General features: G+C 36.3%; 1 protein-coding gene across 2 annotated transcripts in view; it reads left to right on the top strand.

The window, feature by feature from the left end:
- LINGO2 (leucine rich repeat and Ig domain containing 2) overlaps nucleotides 1-17,810 on the top strand; it is a 512,589-nt gene that overhangs the window by 83,991 nt on the left and 410,788 nt on the right. The gene's annotated exons all lie outside the window — the stretch shown is intronic.

The following is a 17,810-nucleotide window of genomic DNA, read 5'->3' as shown; positions in this document are numbered from 1 at the left end:
GGTAACTACAAAAACAGAACCACACCATGCAGTGACTTTAAACATTAAATTTATTTGCTAAGCAGGAAGAATGTAGTGGAGAGGTAGATGTTTCTGGTTTATTTATTTTTTTTTTTTGTGATGTCCATCAAGAAGGCACCCCCAGGATGCACCCCAACAAACTAGAGCCCCACTACCTCTGTAAAGGAGAATGTGCACTCTGACCTCTTCTTTATTACTCAGTATCTTTTGGAAAACAAGTTGTACAATCACAGTTGTAATGGTGCTGAAGTGGTGGAAGTAATAATGCCTAGCAATAATGTAGTGTAAAACAATCAGCAAGTTTTTAAGGGTAACAAAATATTAGATAAAAGTAAAGCCTGGTTTTTCCATTCCACTTAGAGGCAAGAAAATCCAAACATGGAAGCGAATAAGGGATATTGTATCCATGTGTTGTTTAAACAAATGATGTTCATTGCAGATATGAATCTGTGCTCACAACAAAACTTCTTAAATCAGAATAGAAAGGAAGGTTTCTAGTACGAAGGTTTTTTTAATCCTTTTCTTGCATTGTCATCAACTGTATTTCATTAGATGTACTCGTACTAGCTGGTTTACTCATGTGAGTAATAATTTTCATGATCAGAGCTGAACTCAGCTAATATCACGGTAAAGGCAGATGACACGAGGGATTGTTTTGCATTGAATGTTTGCTTGTGCAGATTAAAATTGAAGTTCCAGTTAATTAGTAACTGCATGATGTATACACAGTAAACTTTCATGGGAATGCATTTAGATGCAATTCACCAGAATCACTGATTATTAATTATTGCTTAGCAAACACAGATGCCATGTTTTATAAAATGTTCTGCTTAAATTAAGCAAAATGTGTAGTGCAGCAGTATCTTGTAAAGCATAGAAATATTAAGGTAATGCTTAATGAATAATATTTTTTCTTAGGATAATAATCATATTTGAAATCAGTTTCACTTCTGTGTTTCTGGAGGCGTGTGCTTTAGAGATAGGTTTCATCTATAACCACCAGTGCATGGAGTTTTGCCATTGAGAAAGATAAGGGTGGCCAGAGATGCTTTTTTACCCTTCAATCTGACAGTCAATGAGCCTGATTATTGCTTCTATTGCAGCATTATAGCTGTGGATTAAACTCTCTGCCCACGTTACTTTCTGCTTCTCCTCAGTCACTGCTGCATCTCAAGGCAGACATTAGCAGGACATTTTCTCCTTTCCTCTGCAGCATTTGTGGCCATTGGCTGTGGTGTTGTAATGTGGTCAGAATAGCAGTGCAAAATTTGTCTATTTTCTGCTGGATGACAGGTTTTCTGATAATTCTGCTGTTCCCATGTAGGTGTGATGTACTGCTTTTTCAATTCAGCTGGAGAAGTCTGTTCCGTTGTTCTAACAACCAATTTCAGGCTTTCAGAAAAATGGAGACACCCTAGCTGCTATAGTTTGCATGCGGGAGGAAGGTGAATGGCTGGAAAGAGACATATTTCCTGGATTTGAGATGTGTTAGAAACAAGTTCATGTCTAAAATTATCTAAAAAGAGTACTGTTGTTGAAAGCATGAGGAAATGAAGGAATCATATTTTTGATATTCCCTTCCATTATATGAATCCAGTCTTAATAAGCTCTAAATACCAATTGGTTTTGTTTTTCCTGTCTCATTAGAAATTTATTCTGTGTCACAATGCATTTATATATGAAAAGGTACAATAACATATCCTAATGGACCTCTTTTGCTTTAGAATTGAGAATGATAAAGAAGTTCTCAGGTATGCAAAAGGTGCTTTTCTAGCCAGCAGGTAGATGAAGAATAGGTAGAAGCTGCTTTTGGAGGATAGACTGGCTGTGGCTACAGTAAATAATTGTTAGCTTTCAAGGCGGTAAACATACTACTAATGTGTCCTAAACATTGGCTATTATGTTCTAATAGTCCTTAATAAGAAAGGTATAGTCAGATTGTTTTTTTAATCTCCTTTTCACATCTTTGTTGTTGCCAGCTATCGTAATTTATAGAGAGATTTGTTGTCTTTCCTTGATCCCTGCATCTGGATCATGTGATCAGTAATGACTCTATGAGAAAAGAAGAGAGGAGAGGAGAAAATTGTGAAGGACCTAAAACAACCATCTGGTCCAACTGCCTGACCACTTCAGGGCTGATCAGAAGTTAAAGCGTGTTGTAAAGGGCATTTTCCATATGCCTCTGAAACACTTACAGACATGGATAACAGACTACCTCTAAGTAAAGAAATGTTTCCTAATGCCAAGTCCAAACCTACCCTGACGTGACTTTGAGCCATTCCTATTTGTTCTGTTACTGGATAACATGGAGAAGAGCTCAGCACCTCCCTCTCCACTTCCTCTCCTCAGGAAGCTGTAGAGAGCAATGAGGTTGTCCCTCATCCTTCTTTTCTCCTAAAAACCCTTAGCCCCTCCTTGTTGAGCATGCCTTCCAGCCCTTACACCAGCTTTATTGCCCTTCCCTGGGCACATTCAAGGACCTTCATATCCTTCTCAAATTGTGGGCCCATAACTTCACATAGCACTCAAGTTGAGGCTACGCCATTGCTAATTACAACTGGGTAATAACCTCGTATGGCTGGCTGGTCAGACTCTGTTTGATCTTGCCCCAGATACAATTTGCCCTCTGTCCTGCCAGAGCACACTGCTGACTCATACTGAGCCTTCTGTTGACCAGCACACCTAGATCCCTTTCTCTAGGGCTGCTCTCCAGCCACTTCTCTCCCAATTTAGACTTGTGTCCAGAGTTACTTCATACGAGGTGCAGAATCCAGCATTTGGTCTTGTTAAATTTCACACCATTGAGGATTACCCAGTGCTACAGTCTATCTAGATCCATCCACAAGGTCTGTCATCCCTTGAGAGGGTCAACAGCACCTCCCCATTGATATCATCAGGGATATGTTCAACTTCTGCATCCTGATCGTTGGTAAATATATTGAACAGAACTGGCTGTAGGTTTTAGCCCTGAGGAACACCACTGATGACTGCTTGCCAATCAGACATAACCCTACTCACAACAAAATTTTGAGCCCTGCTGTTCAGACAATTCTTCATTAGGCACACCATGTACCAGCTCATCTCACAGTAGGACAACTTGTCCAAGAAGATGCTGTGAGGGACACCATCAAAAGTCTTACTAAAATTAAAAACTATTTACATACAGGAGACAGGTGTGTAGAGAGATGTCTGTTTGTTAAATTTCCTTTTTATAAAGACATGTTGACTTTGCCTGATGATTGCATTGTTCTGTAAAGGCCTTTCATAATATCTGGTAGGTCTTTCTCCATAATTTTTCCAGGAACAGAGGTTAGACCAACAAGTTTGTAGTTTCCTGAGTCTTCCTTCATCCCTTTTTTGTAAACTGGAATAACATCAGTTAGCCAGCAGTCAGCAGGGACTTCCCCAGACTCTTATTTTTCATTTAAAAAAAAAAGGCAAATGAAAAGCATATAGACAGAAATAAATTTAAAACGTGTTCTGTGTGTCTTCTTAAAACTTAATAGCTAAAAAGCAAAGAAACTTTACTTGCTTGTTAATTAATCTCGAGGGGGGAAGGCAGCTGACCCATGATTTTTAATTACTGGGAAGTTAAGATACTGTATAAATAGCAACAGCAAGAAGAAGAGGGGGGAGGGCATTTTTTAGTTTGTTTGCCTCTCTTTTCATTTCCATTTTAACGAGTCATGTTAAGCCTATGCATAAATACATTTCCATATTCATTTTAGATTAAAACATAGATACAAATGGCTGCATAAGAAACGACAAGATAATGCTTTCAACGTTGTGATGGAGATAAAGAGAGAAAAGGAAACTTTCCCTCAAGTCTGAGTTAAGAAATGTCTAGAGCAATCAGCACTTACGTATGTTATTTTCACAGTCAGTGAGAGTTTGGTGTGGGGAGGCAGAAGAGTAGATTCACAGAAGTGGAAGGAAAATCAATTTCTGGACATTGTGAAAATACCTAGTACTTGCATTAGAGTTTCTGTCTTTCATGCCATTGATTCTTGGTTCTCTCTTAATTTTAATGGTTCTTGTGCTTTGAATTATTCTCCTCCTTTTTTACACCCTTCTCATCTCAAGGAGTTTCTGGTCCTCTTAATTCCTAATTCTCATGTCATGACATACTCCTGTATGTTCCTCCCATAAAAAAAGCACACTTATTTTACTAGTGTTCTCATCATGAAGCTGGGACACATTTAGGCATCTTTCAACTAAAGGAACCCACAAGGAAACATATCAAGTAGATTTGCAGGTACATGGAGTCTTAAAGAAATATAAGAAATTTCTACTTTTTTTTTTTTTTTTGTGGGATTGGTATGAATTGTGGAACTTATGCCATAGCCATGTCCATTCCTTATTTAATTCTGCTAGAGAAACACTAAACTCTAACATAAGTAGGATCCTAAATCCAATCTGCACTGTCTTCAGAACACTATTACCGTCTATTTTTATTGTTAGCTGAGTTGCCATCTTTGATTTGATTTTGCAGTTTATTCTGTGAAATGGACTTACAGTGGGATTTGCAATTACTTGCAGTATTTTGCAGCTCTGTTTCTCCTCCCAGACAGTCCTTTGAAGTTGTCCCAACTGAATATTGTTATTTTCTTAGGTTCTGTGATTAAACGTGCTTTTTGCCTAGCTAGAATTAACTTAGCTTTTGATATTTTCTTATAAAATATGTAAAAGTTTATCAAGCAGTTGTCTTCCTCTCAAACAAATGAACTGACAGGGGAAGAGGACAAGGTTTCAGAAGTTGGATTTTTAGTATCACACGTGCATTGATAACTTTTCAAGCACAGTGGAGGGAGTAGTTATGAATTAGTGCTTGATTTCTTCTTTTTCTGTCTCTTGGTGAACCTAGAGTGCTCCAGGCTTACTGAGATGTTAATGGATGACAAAAGATTGCACAGCAACCATGCAGGAAGGGGTCATATGAAGAAGAGCATGTGGTATGATTTAAATACTACTAAATACTACTACTAGTGCATTAGGTAGGCAGTAACAACTGAGACACCTTGTATCACTTGTATCCCAAGACCAGCAGAAGGTAACCCATGTTTATTCTGATGTCCATGAAAGATATATGTTATAGCAGACTCCACAGTACACTTGCATAGAGTTTCATGACTCTGACGTGTACAGCAAGTGGATCGTGCAGCATTGCCCCTGTGTCTCTAGTAGCCTTTTGATTAGGATAATGCATACAAAAACCCTGACTAATTGTAAGAAGAAACTTGGTCTTCATGAAAAGAAATATGTTGGAGGTAAGTAAGCCTCAACAAAGCAATATACAATCAGGCAATCCCCTAGAGTCCAGTTTCTTAATGTAAAATGGGGATGGATTGAGCTGCCTTCCTCGCTGCTGCAGTTGTAGCTGGTGTGTGGGATCCTTTGCACAGGCTATGCCAGAGGCATTGCCTTATTTGAACTTTAGCTCGTTGTAAAATACTTACTTTCTTTAATCTGCTTGTGGTCCACTGCATCCTCCTGTGCAATTTTACTTTCTATAACATTTTTAATGAAACTTGTTTTTTGCTCTGGAGTCTCTGAAATGCCAGAGAAAAAGGTAATTAAGTAGCATAATGATCTTAAGTGCAGTTCATAGTTCTTTGTTGATTCATTTTAAAGAATGCTTTCTGCAGAGCAAAATCCCGCAGGAGAATTAATGTGCTCCCAAAGGATATTACCTATACACTTTATTATTTTTGAAGAGAATAAATGGAAGGAAATTATTCTTTTTTTTCATATTGTCCACATAGCTAGACTGAAAGAAGTATTGCTTTGTCTTTACCATCTCTTTCTTAGTAGCATTTTCTTAAAAAGCTAATGGTTTTGGCTCAGATCCAAAGATAGGCTTGTGTGAAATGAAGACTTCTGTTCAGTTCAGTCATCTCAGTCTAAATCTGTGATTTCCAAACCTCTTCTTCAATGGCTGCCTGTTTCTGGGCATGTATTACCTCTGTGGGTATCTTGGTTTCACAGGGTGAAGTTTCTTTAGTGCCTCAGACTGTATGGATGCCCATAGGTGTCTTGGACTTGTATTCTGCCGTGGATTGTACAAAAAATATAAAGCTATATGTACCAATTTTCTGAAGCTATTACAGCTATAGCTGTGCACCTCCTCTCCTTTTATTCAAAACATGCACCAGAATCTGTATGATTCCACATAGTCCTTTTTCCCAGGCCACTTCCTTACATGTCATCCTTTCTTACCTGTCATCTCTGTCAATATGAGGGGCTGAAATATTCAGAGGTCCAAAAGACTGTAAGAATTTATATTTTCAGCCCTGAAGTTTACGTGTATATTTTACAGCAAGGACTAACACAGTCTTTGGAGCACAAATTGGAAATTAAGCTTTCTTCCTCATTTCTGATCCTGAATGCCATTGTTTTACTTTCTTTCGTTGGCTGCAGTACATTGTTTCACTTTTCTGCAGAAAGAAACAACTACAGCAGGAAACAGCATCTGCCTTTCTGGTAAGGAGCAGAAAGCAGGAATGGATAACCATACAACTGCTGAGTTAGTGTATGTGTTAGCATTTCTTCACTCTTGTGTTTCCAACATGCAGAAGACAACGATCGGCTATAGTGCCCTTTAACTCAACAGCTGATCATTATATGAGCAACTGTGCATGTAGATGGTTATAAACAAGACAGTGAATAATATGTGCAACATGACTCCTGCAGAAATCTCCAATGGCATTAAAAACCTGAAAATACTGACTTACATTTCTGGACAATGATTTTTCTAGGTATCTTCATATACTGCTCATCTTCAACAAAACAAAAAAGAAAAGAAAGTGCTCAATTATGTCATAAGAAATATATTATAGAAGACATTTGTACAAGAAAACAGGTTATCAAATTGAAAAGTATTTAATTTTTTTTTTTTGTTCAGGTAGGCTTAAAAGGTCTTGTGTAGCCTAATTACTCAAATTTTTAGCAGCATTTTTAATTGTTAAAGTCTTTACTTATCTTTTTTGCTCTTATTTGCTGCTATATCCATTAGTTCTATGTATTTAAACAAACATAGTGACTTAGATGTTTACCAGAGATCTGTTACTTTAGTGGGAGAAGCCTGTAATACTACAGCTTAGTAATTTGTAATTCTGACAAAGTCATTCTTAGAAATTTATGGTAAGAATGTATGGATTCAGTTTTGGCCAGTCTCTCCTATGATAAAGGCTGTACTTGGAAATTTTCCTTCCTTCCCAGGAAATTTTCCTTCCTTCCCAGGTCCTTTTATTGAAAAAAAATATTAAAAAAAAATACTGAAGAACTACTATTTGTATTACTAGACTGTGTAATTCATTAGCAGATGTTCTGGTTTAGTATATGATATCTGTTTATATAGATGCCACAAAGTGATCATCTTATCTTCCATAATTACTTAGAAAGCAGATTAGCTTTCAGAGTGAGGATTTGTACCTTCACACACATTAACCCACATATTTGCCAATACTGCTATTTAATTGACTGACGTGCCTCCCTTATGACCATCAGGTTGCAAGTTAATTTCTTAGGGGCAAGTAGTAAAGTCTTTTTTCTTCTTTAGCTTATGGTTTTTGTTGAGTAATCTGGTCAGCTACAGCTTCTCCGCTGAATTTTTTAGAAGTGGTTAAAATTTTGTTTCATTATAGTAATTACATTTACAAAATTATACTCTTTTAGCAAATATTCCTGATGAGCTACAAGTGTATTAATTGTCTCCTGTTATTTTCAAGTTTTTCAATAACAGATCAATTTTATCATTGCATAAGAATTTATTTTACCTTAATTTAAATCATAACATAACATTTCAGCAATTATTTAATTATGTAAATTTCTATTAATTTGCAGCCTCACTGCAAAATTCTTACCTCAGTTACTGATGGCAAAGGTGTGCAGTCATACTTTTTCATGCAAGTTCATGCATCATGGCAACATAGACATAAGCAGGTTTGAAAATATTCACCCTTCTTGGTCTCTGGGTTCATTACATGAAGATGAGAATAGTGTGTTAGATTTTGTGGGTAATTATGCACATAAAATGTTATGAGACTCTTAATTAAAATATTCTGTATAAAGGCATTCCAGCCCCTAAAAAGTCCATCCTGTGTTGTTTTTCTCACCAAGTTTATTCTCACATTTCAAATGGAAAATATTTGATCAGAAGTTGGTGCTTGTCAAATCATGACAATTGGCTTATTAGTGTTTCTTGTTTGTGAAAACCTTGGCTCTTCATTCCTAAATCACAATTCTTCTGTCATGCCTAGTCTACAGTGATATAGAAACACCCACTGACATCCAGTTATTTCATCAGTGCTCCAAGCTGTGTTCATATTCACGCCTGCTCATTAGTTTTTTTTTTTTTGTTGTTGTTTGTTTTTTAAAATTTAGGCTTTGCAAGGTTACTTTTTGTGGTGGTGTTTGGGGTTTTTTGGTTTTTTTGCGGGGTATGTTTATCTTATTATGGTTCAGACCGGTCTCACAGCCTTTACTCCATGTAAAAAGCTTAAAACCAGCATAATATGGGGATTTAGACTAAACAGTTTAAGCCATTTTTGAGTCTCAGATCGTTACGTTTTAGCTGTGTTTGAAAGATGTGCATTTAATTTACTATCTTACTTGTACAAGCCTGCTGAGTCTGTCAAGCACCCACTGCTGGAGTCAGAGTAGAATTCGATCCCTTGAGTTTGATCATGTTCTCCATTGTGGTGGGCAACAATAATCAGCTATTTTTCGTAGAATTTTTCTTTAGTGGTCCATTGTTTTTCATGAAAAGTTATTTTTAATAAAACAATTCTGAGCAAACTTGTGTTGTGGGTTCTGCTCTGTTTTCTCCATTTTCTCAGTGGCATAGCATTGAAAATGACTGAGAAACTCAGGCAAATGTATTGTTGAGAGTTACAGTTTGCTTTTTAAAAAAGTTTGTATTCAATGTTTTTATGGATAAGAGGTTTTGATTGGCATAGTTGTCTGTTCAGGTTTCTCTGCATAGTAAAATACGAAAAATTTCCACAAAACCCTACAGACATCGGAACATTGTCTAGTTAGAACAGTTTTAGGCTTATTGTTTGCTTGGCTTGAAACAAAGCTTCAGAGTGATTGTTTAGGCTTGAGTAAAGCTGTGGTAGAGAGGTAATGACTGAGGATGCCAGGGGACTCTTGAGTCTGTTCTGTATGGCAGGGTTGACTGGAATCCATGCAAAGTTTGATACGTGAAAGTCAGCCTTGTTGCATTTGGTTTCGCCTGGAAAAATGTTGATTTAAAATATATACACTGATGGGTGCAAACACGGTCATTTGAGAGTACCATCCTGAAAGGCTCTGTGAGAGCAGGAATGTTGTTTGTGGGAGATGTCATCATCTTCCATAGCCTGCAGCACCTTGGCGTTACTGGTGAGGCTGTGCCTGTGCATCCGTCCCTGGACTCTCTTCAGGTGTGGTCATGAGTAAAAAGGGAGAAATGCAGGTTTTTCCGTTGTAGAACCCATCAACATCAACGTATTGTGATTATTCAAGATATATTGAGATATACTGAGTGTTAAGTATACTCTTATCTATAGGAAGGATTTGATACATTCTTCCTCTGAAGGGAGGTTGCCAAAAGACAATGTGTTCACGGTAAGTAGAGAAATTGTTTCCCCCTGGGAAATCATCTTGCAATACTTTTCATTTTTATAATTTCCTATGCATATTCTTGGTTTATTGTCAGAGATTAAAATTTTGTTCCACCCATGTTTTATTTTTTAAGAGAAGTTTTGTCATCATTCCTTTGTCTGCTGTGTAACTGCAATATGTTTCTCATAACAGGATACTCAGTTCCAGTAATAAACCATATCTTAAACAGGTAGAGAAAGGAGAACACTGTGTGTTTCCTTTGAAAATTTACTTTTTCACTTTTGCTTGTCAAAAGTCCAGTAGAAGCCTTACTATAGTTTACAGTAGATTGCATAAAATTGACATATTCTTTATTGTCAGCAGTTTATTTCTGTAGGTTGTGTAGAAATGCTGAGTGGAAAAGTGGAAATAAATTTGATACTTTTGAAGTAGACTTGGCATACAAAGCAGAATATCTGGGAAAACTGTCTTTAAAAGTATTTTATGTTGTGTTTGTTCTATTAATTTAAGAGATACTTATCATACAGATAATTACTTTCTTTGTAATCTCAATGTCTTTATGGATGTAGGAAAGGCTTTTATAGAGCTCTGTGAAATTTCAAAGGGAGTACTTCATATGTCATATAATTTTGAACAATTTTTTTTGTATTAATTCCTCTTCTCTGTGTTAAAGTGAAAATATTCAGTTTGACTTCCTATTTCTACAAGCATTTAATCTTGCAATTAAAAATATTTTTTCTAGAAATTTACTGTGACCTTTTGTACATATACTTTCATTATTTGCCTTGTAATACTTGCATTTGCGTTATTTTATTTAAAAAGTGAAAAGCATAATCAGGGCTTCCAGGTCACCAGTCCCTAAATCGGTCTCTCATTATGTGGTTCAAGCTACGTGCTTGGTGTGTATCAAAGTCCAAGACTTCTTACTTTGCCAAGGATTTGTGCTATAACTCTTTAGCATAGGAGAAAAACAGAATTTCTTTTTTCAGGGTGTTAATGATGCTGTGATTTCAGTGAGCACTAGGTAGGACCACAGAGCTTCTGGATACAACTGTCTTTTGTTTTGTGTATAATTTGTCTGTCCTACACTCTCAATTAAAGTTCCAAAATTTGTTTGTCACTGTGCACAAAGTGGGCAATTGGGCCTAGTTTCAGCAAATCATCTCAAAAGATTCATAATATTTAATTAAATGAATATTGATAATATGATGTTTTTAAGATCACATAAAAAATTGGAAGGATAGAAACCTACTGCCCTACAGAAAACAAAGTATTAGACAAAAGGGTGCAGGAATGTCGTTAAAAAGGTTTTGAATTTTTGCTTCAGTTTTATAGCTCAACACCAATACACATGAAAGCTGAAAGCACGGTGATATGTCCCTAGGATACTGTAATTGTATAATTTTTGTGGTTTTAAATGACTGAGGATTCCTGTTATTAAAGCAAAGACTTCCAGTCTCCTTATAGAATTTTTTTTTTTTTTTTTTTACACGTCAGGCTATTGGAAATTGTAGGTGGTCTAAAGCACTCAAAGATAAAATTACTCTGGTTGTTATAGACATTATTTGCAGAACTGAGAAGGGAGAACAGTGTCAAGATTGACTGCCAGCTAAGAAATCTCTCATTCCAGTTGTTTCATGACAATGGGAGAAACTTTGATGGGCTACTATGAAACTCATGCCACATGTATTTTGTTGATCTGTCTTAGTAAGCATTCAAACATGCTCCAGAAGTATGGACTATGTTATTTATGGGATGATGCCCCATAGTGATAGCACTGAAGAAAATCACCTCAGTCCTTCAAAAAAATGATATTCCTTAACATTTTTGCAAGTTGATAAAGATGATAATTGCATAATATTTACATTACACCAAACAGTAATACTGTAGCTTGCCTGCAAGGAAGATTCAGGCTTTCTTCTTTCCACTCTTGTATATAATGATAGGCTTGACTCATTAATGTAGTGTCAATTTGGTCTCTAATATTCAGGTGTGGTCGCGTCATACTCAGCCATGAGTGGTTTACTTTTTGTATGTGGAGCTCCTCCTGCTGTTTGTGGAATATGCATCTACTTTCAAAATCAGTTACAAGATCATAGATGGAGAATGTTTACGCTCTGTATGTAACAGATTTAAATGTGAGTCACAAGTTTTGTGACAGACTTTTCCTGCTACTGACTCAAGCAGACTCCTTAGCTCAGTTTGTTCTTTGTAGATCAATGCCACTCTGCTTACCACCACCCTCACCAGTTGAATTCAACTGTCCCAAGCAGCTTAGCTTCCAGAGCCTTTCGATATGACTTACTGGTTCATTTTGTTGTTTTATTATCTGCAGCTCAGGTGTTGTCACTGTTATTTTTTTCCAGTCCCTTGCCATTGTGTATTATGGAGTATGGATTAAAACCACCAGACATATCTATAATGGTTACCATCATGATTGTACATCTATGTCATTAATTTTTGGAGAGAATAGGCTATTAATATTGTAAAAGATGTAGACTTTGATCATGTGATCTTTCAGCCCTTTAGTCTTCTGACTGTACGTGTAACTAAGACTAATAATTACTAGATCCTAGAATTATTAAATAGGTAAAAAAGCCAACATCAGAAATACTAAAACCAGCCTTCTGTATTCAGATCTTCTTTTCTTTTTTACATTGTGCAAGTTATTTATTCTCCTTGACTATTCCTTTTAAGGAATTGAGATAAAAGCATCCTATATGTCCTAAAAGGAGATCCAGCTGGTCAATGTACTGTTTTGGAGCTGTCACCTGTAGATTTTAAGTTGATTTCCAAGTTAAAGGTTGAAACTTTTACAGAAGTGAGACCTTGCATAGATGAGCACATTACATATAAGTGAATACAGGAAATAAATGTGCGGTTCAGTCCCAAAAATATTAGTAAAACATTAAGATGCTATATCTAAAAAAAGGGAAATATATATGTGCCAAATTTAGCAGGGATTAAGAATGTATTTCAGCACCTTATCTATATACAGTTTACATCAACCCATTGAAGTGGATGATCCTGAAAACAGATGACAATCACTTTTTCAGGAAAAAAGAACCCCACAAGCTAGTCTGCATTGTAAGCTTTGTAATGCTTTCTGATTTTAGTAAGGCATTCATTTAATATGGTGTCCATCATTAGCTTAGTCAACATCTACCATTCTTCTCAGGAGCATATGATATACTCCAGGGCAGTGACAGATGAATTATGGATTTACTGGTACTCAGGCAAGAGCACAATTTTCTTCCACATTTTGAATTAACTGTAAGTTTTACTTGTGTACCACCCACATGACTTGTAGGTTTTAAAAGGATAACTTAGATTCCAGGAAGTCCCACATATTTTTCAGATTTAAAAAAAAGAGACTTTAAATATTTTTTCCCCATATATGGCTGAAGTATTTTTTAACCTGCATAGTAATTTTTTGTAGGATATCAAGGACGACTTGATCTATTGCTTAGGAGAACTTAGAGAAACTGGAAATACAAGTCAATGAAGTAGGTGGGCAGAGTATAGAAATCTAAGAGTAATAGCATGGCTGGCATTGTGGTATTTAGTTCTTTTTGTGAACGGAGATCTGAAAGGAAATGTGAAAGAACATTCTGTCAGAATGTATTTGGTTTCATTGTTTTCACATCTACTCTAAATGAGGTCTCTTTCTTGCTGCAATTTTCTCAATCCCTTTAGACTTAAAAGTGCTGGGTCCCAGACTGATGGAATAATAACCCTCCTTCATGAATCTGTCTATAGGTCTGTATTTCTGGAGTTGCATGCCTAGACTAGCTTCTCTCCAACTGCAGAATTTCTGTTTCAGCAGGCAATTGTGAGGAAAATATGTTACAAGAGCTTAAGCATGCAGTCCCAAGTCATGCTATTTACTTCCTTATGATTCTCTGTTCTCTAATGAGAAGAAGATAACATGCAGAAAAATGTTATCTGGAAGAATGCAGTTGCCTAGTTCTCTTTAGAAAATGTGGGTCATTTATCTTTGCTTACCTTTTTACCTGTGAGCTAACCCAGTAGAGCTAAGCTTGCAGTTTGAACCACAAGCTGTTTCTTTCTGCCATGGTTTTCGTACTGTTTATATTTCTCTGTTAGCTCTGATTTCCCACTGTCTCTATCTCATAGTCTTGGTAAAAGATATTAGAATTGATTGAATATTTTCTAGCACATGAATGAGTTTTTAACTATGTGATTGTGATGGCTGGTTTTAGAATTTTTGGTTAAGGATGGCAAGCAAAATACTTTTGGTTAAAATATACGATTTCAGTAGGTAAGATTTATAGTCACTTGCTTAAGCATCCATAGACCTGAATTATAAACTTGTGTCAGATGATTCCAGGGGAGAGTCACTACTTGATTCTCTAAATGTGGATCTATGTCTTATAAACAGTTAATGCAATTTTCTGTCTTCTCACCAACACTCTGGTTACCACTTCTTGCAAACTGGGTAAAACTTAGGTGCCGGTGGAGCACTTGTGTCACCAGTTTGTGGACTGACTTTTTTCACAGAGGGCAAAACATTCACCCTGCCTAGGTGACGTCTCGAATCATTCTACATGTATTAATATTTGATTTTCCTGTTGGCATGAGAAACACTGTGCCATGTCTGTATTAACTAATTAAGAGACTCAGTTTATTACTAGGGTTTAGATACAAAAATAAAGCAGAGCCTGCAAAGTAGAATTAAACACCCAGTTTGCTTTTGTTCAAATTGATTATTTGTAATAGCAATCACTATGATTACATTGTGATGTAATAACTTATTTTTAACATTGCATTTTCAGCTTTTACTAATATTTTACTGTGAAAAATTTTTGTTAGTTATTATAATTTTCTACATTAACACTGGGTGAAATGTCAGAATGTGTATCTGAAAAAAAAAATGAGTAATTAAGATTTTTTTCTCATTCCTGACTACAGAGTGCAAAGGAATAATAATATTCATGGGGTAGAAAATTTTGAAGTAATCAGCTCAGAATTTTCTGTTTTCATTTGATTTGAAACTGAACCTTGTTTATCCTTTTTGAATATACCTTTGCCTCTCTTTCTTTGTTACATAAGGGTTCCTAGTTTCATTAGTTAGGAATTACACATCTTAGAAACTCAAGCTGTTTTCCCACCACTGAATTAACTACTGTTCAGGTTATAGAAGTAGCTTGCTGAAGAGTCTGAGCCATAGAAGGAACACAAGTGTCGTCAAACTAAAATAAAACTAATTCAAGCTTCTCTGAGAGCTCAGGCAGACAGAAGACTGAACTGAATTCATGTCTCATATGCATTATAACTACTGAAAGTAGTTTCATTAGAACAATTTCTAAAAACTGCAGATGAGACAGATGATGTTCAAGTATCAAAAAAAATTCACAAGTAACTTGCAAGTTTAAAAAATAATTTGGTTCAGTGAAATACATAGCACTGTAGAAAACCTTCAGACAGAAAAAAGCTATGAAGACAAAATAGGCTTTTTGCCAAGAAATAATAATGAACAGTCCTTAAGAGAAACAATTTACTAATTCTTTATTAGTCATAAGCACCAAAGTCTTGCCACTGTATTACAAGCTTAAATCGTCCTGGCATGCATGGGAAAAAGTACTTTTATATACTCTGTGACGGAAGGTTTCCTGACTGTTCTTTCTAGTTTTGAAAATCAGAAATAAAGCCCTTTGCACACAGCTTACTTTATCGCTTCCCTTCTCTTTTCCCCTTTTCTTCACTTTACTTCTACATAGAGTGAGATAAAGTAAAATTCACACTGGTTTCAGCAATCAAACCAAAATTAGCACAACTGAAAGTTTTGTGATTTCAAGCCTACAAGGAACTCATCTTCCTTCATGATAAGTGAAAATTTTGAATTATTTTTTATGGTAAAACTGAAAGACATTCACAGTAATATTTACAGCAGTGCATATTGTGAATCGTTGTGCTTGAATGTGTATTAATTATACATAATGAAGCAGTAGCCTGATTATGTAGCATCATATGGTTAGGTAAAAGCTTAACATATATATTTAATCTGGAAGAACAGGTTCATAATTGCTACTGCAGTATGATGGCAAACATAAATGATGAAGAAGGATGATACTCATGGGTATATGTCTGTGAATTGCAGGTTGATTCGTCATTAAGATGTTTTATCGAGAAAAAACCTGAATCATGACCTGTAACAGATCATTCAAGTTGTTTTTGTTAGAATGGAGCAAGAGGGAAATGAATCCTGCAGCCCACAAAAGTTAAAAAATGCTTTCAATAAAGTGGTACAGGATCCTGGTGTTTCTCAGTGGACAATGCTGTTGAGCAGGTGGCATAAAGGAGGGTTATGTTCTTTTTTGTCTCAAACCACACATCTTACTAAGTCTGCAAAGGAGAAATGGAAGTGAATTGTGGTATCTAATGTGAAGAGAAATAGCTTACATATTGAAAAGTGAGTATTTTGCGTGTCTGCATCTTACATACTTCATAGTTTACAGTAGCTGTGTAATCTGGCAAAATAATTTTACTGAAGGCTCATGCTGTGGAAAAGACAAGTGTTTAGTTTAGGGGCCATATTACACAATTATTTGGGATCGGAACTGAAAAAGAATGAAGGTGTAGGCATGCAGTGGCAAATGGCATCACAGAAGCTGAACTGCTTCTCAATGTGCTCATCCATCAGTGCAATACAGCTTAATGGATTGTCTAATTAGGTGTAATCAACTGCCAGTTGATGAGCATAGCACTCAGTTTGCATTTATTGGAGCACTAATGAATAATCCTTCTCATGCCTACACTGACCATAAGCTTATAGTAATTATAGATTATTTCACGTCACCTTTGTTATGTTCATAAGACTCCTGTACGCTCTTTTAAATAACTGTAGTCTGTACAAGCTTGAGAACGCTTACGTTGGACTTCGGTCAAACTGTCACCAAATGTGCTGCACTTACTGCTAGTACAAAAACCAAGCACACAAAGGCCAATGAAATTATTTTTTTTTTTTCTTTTGATTTAGTAAGAATCTTCAAGAAGTCTACTCATCTGAATTCACAAATTCTGCAAAAACCCTTTTAACTATCAGTTGAGGGAACTATCAGTTGAGGGGGACCAGTCTTGCATTTCTAACTCTCTGCTGCCATTTCTTTATAACTAACTCCCTATAAAATGGAGGATAAGAAATAGAAGGAACCATACTCTTTTCTATGAGTGTTTTTTGTGTTGCCAGAAAATGTATTGACATTCTAAAAAAAAACCAGTAACATAAGTTCTTTGTAGCAGTTACATCACCTGCAGTAGAGAGGTAAAACATCAAAGGTGAACAAGGTGGAAATAGGGAAGGCTGCTGCAGAAAGTGGTAGTGAATTGCTGGAGGTATGTGACAGGTACTACCTTTGTCCTGTGGGTTCTTTTTGTTGACACTATTCCATTGTATTCCTGGCATCAGTTAGCAACATTTATCTCAGTGGGAGATGCCTCTGAGGCAAGCCAAAGTGGTGACACAGCTCATATGTCAGGACTGACAGCTGTGTCCTGAGATTGTCTTTGCAGCTCAGATGTTCAGAAAACTATTTTAATATCCCCGAAGATTTGAGTCTTCCCATTTATACGAGGTAAATATGTTTTGCTTGTGAGTGAGGCAAGAATACAGGTCTTCATCTGTGATGCTGCTGTTTCTCTGCATAGATTGCATTGCATTCTCAGTGCAGTGCCATCCTTGCACACCCCTGCCCCCCTTTTTGTTTTAGGTATCTTGGGGAACATTCTGAAACAGTATCAGAATCCCGATAGTTATTCATGAGAATAAAGGATTTATTGAAACATCCTTTTAGAAAGACAGTGAGTGGTATTTGAGACTTCTATGTGGCATCTTTCCAATTGTCATACATCTCTAAAGAGCCATGCATTTGGCAGCTCTGTTTCCACAAGCCATATTTAGACAATAGCAGTTACACCATGTTGCTTAACTGCATCCCAAGACTACCTTTGATGATGGGGATTATGTATATACTGGACAAAGTTCACATCTTCATGTTGCATCTCTCAAGCAAGTTTCCCAATGGCACTCCTAGCAAATCAGGAAAAAAAGAGTCACTGGGTTAATGATTTGAGTAACATTCTGGTATGTTTAGAGCCTCCAGGAAATGAATAATCCTAATACTTTCTGAAAAAAAAAAACATCGCTGATCTTCTTTCCAAAC

This window comes from Cuculus canorus, chromosome Z, assembly GCF_017976375.1.
Source record: "Cuculus canorus isolate bCucCan1 chromosome Z, bCucCan1.pri, whole genome shotgun sequence".
Classification (NCBI taxonomy): Eukaryota; Metazoa; Chordata; class Aves; order Cuculiformes; family Cuculidae; genus Cuculus; species Cuculus canorus.
This window is presented reverse-complemented; position numbering and strand designations above follow the sequence as displayed.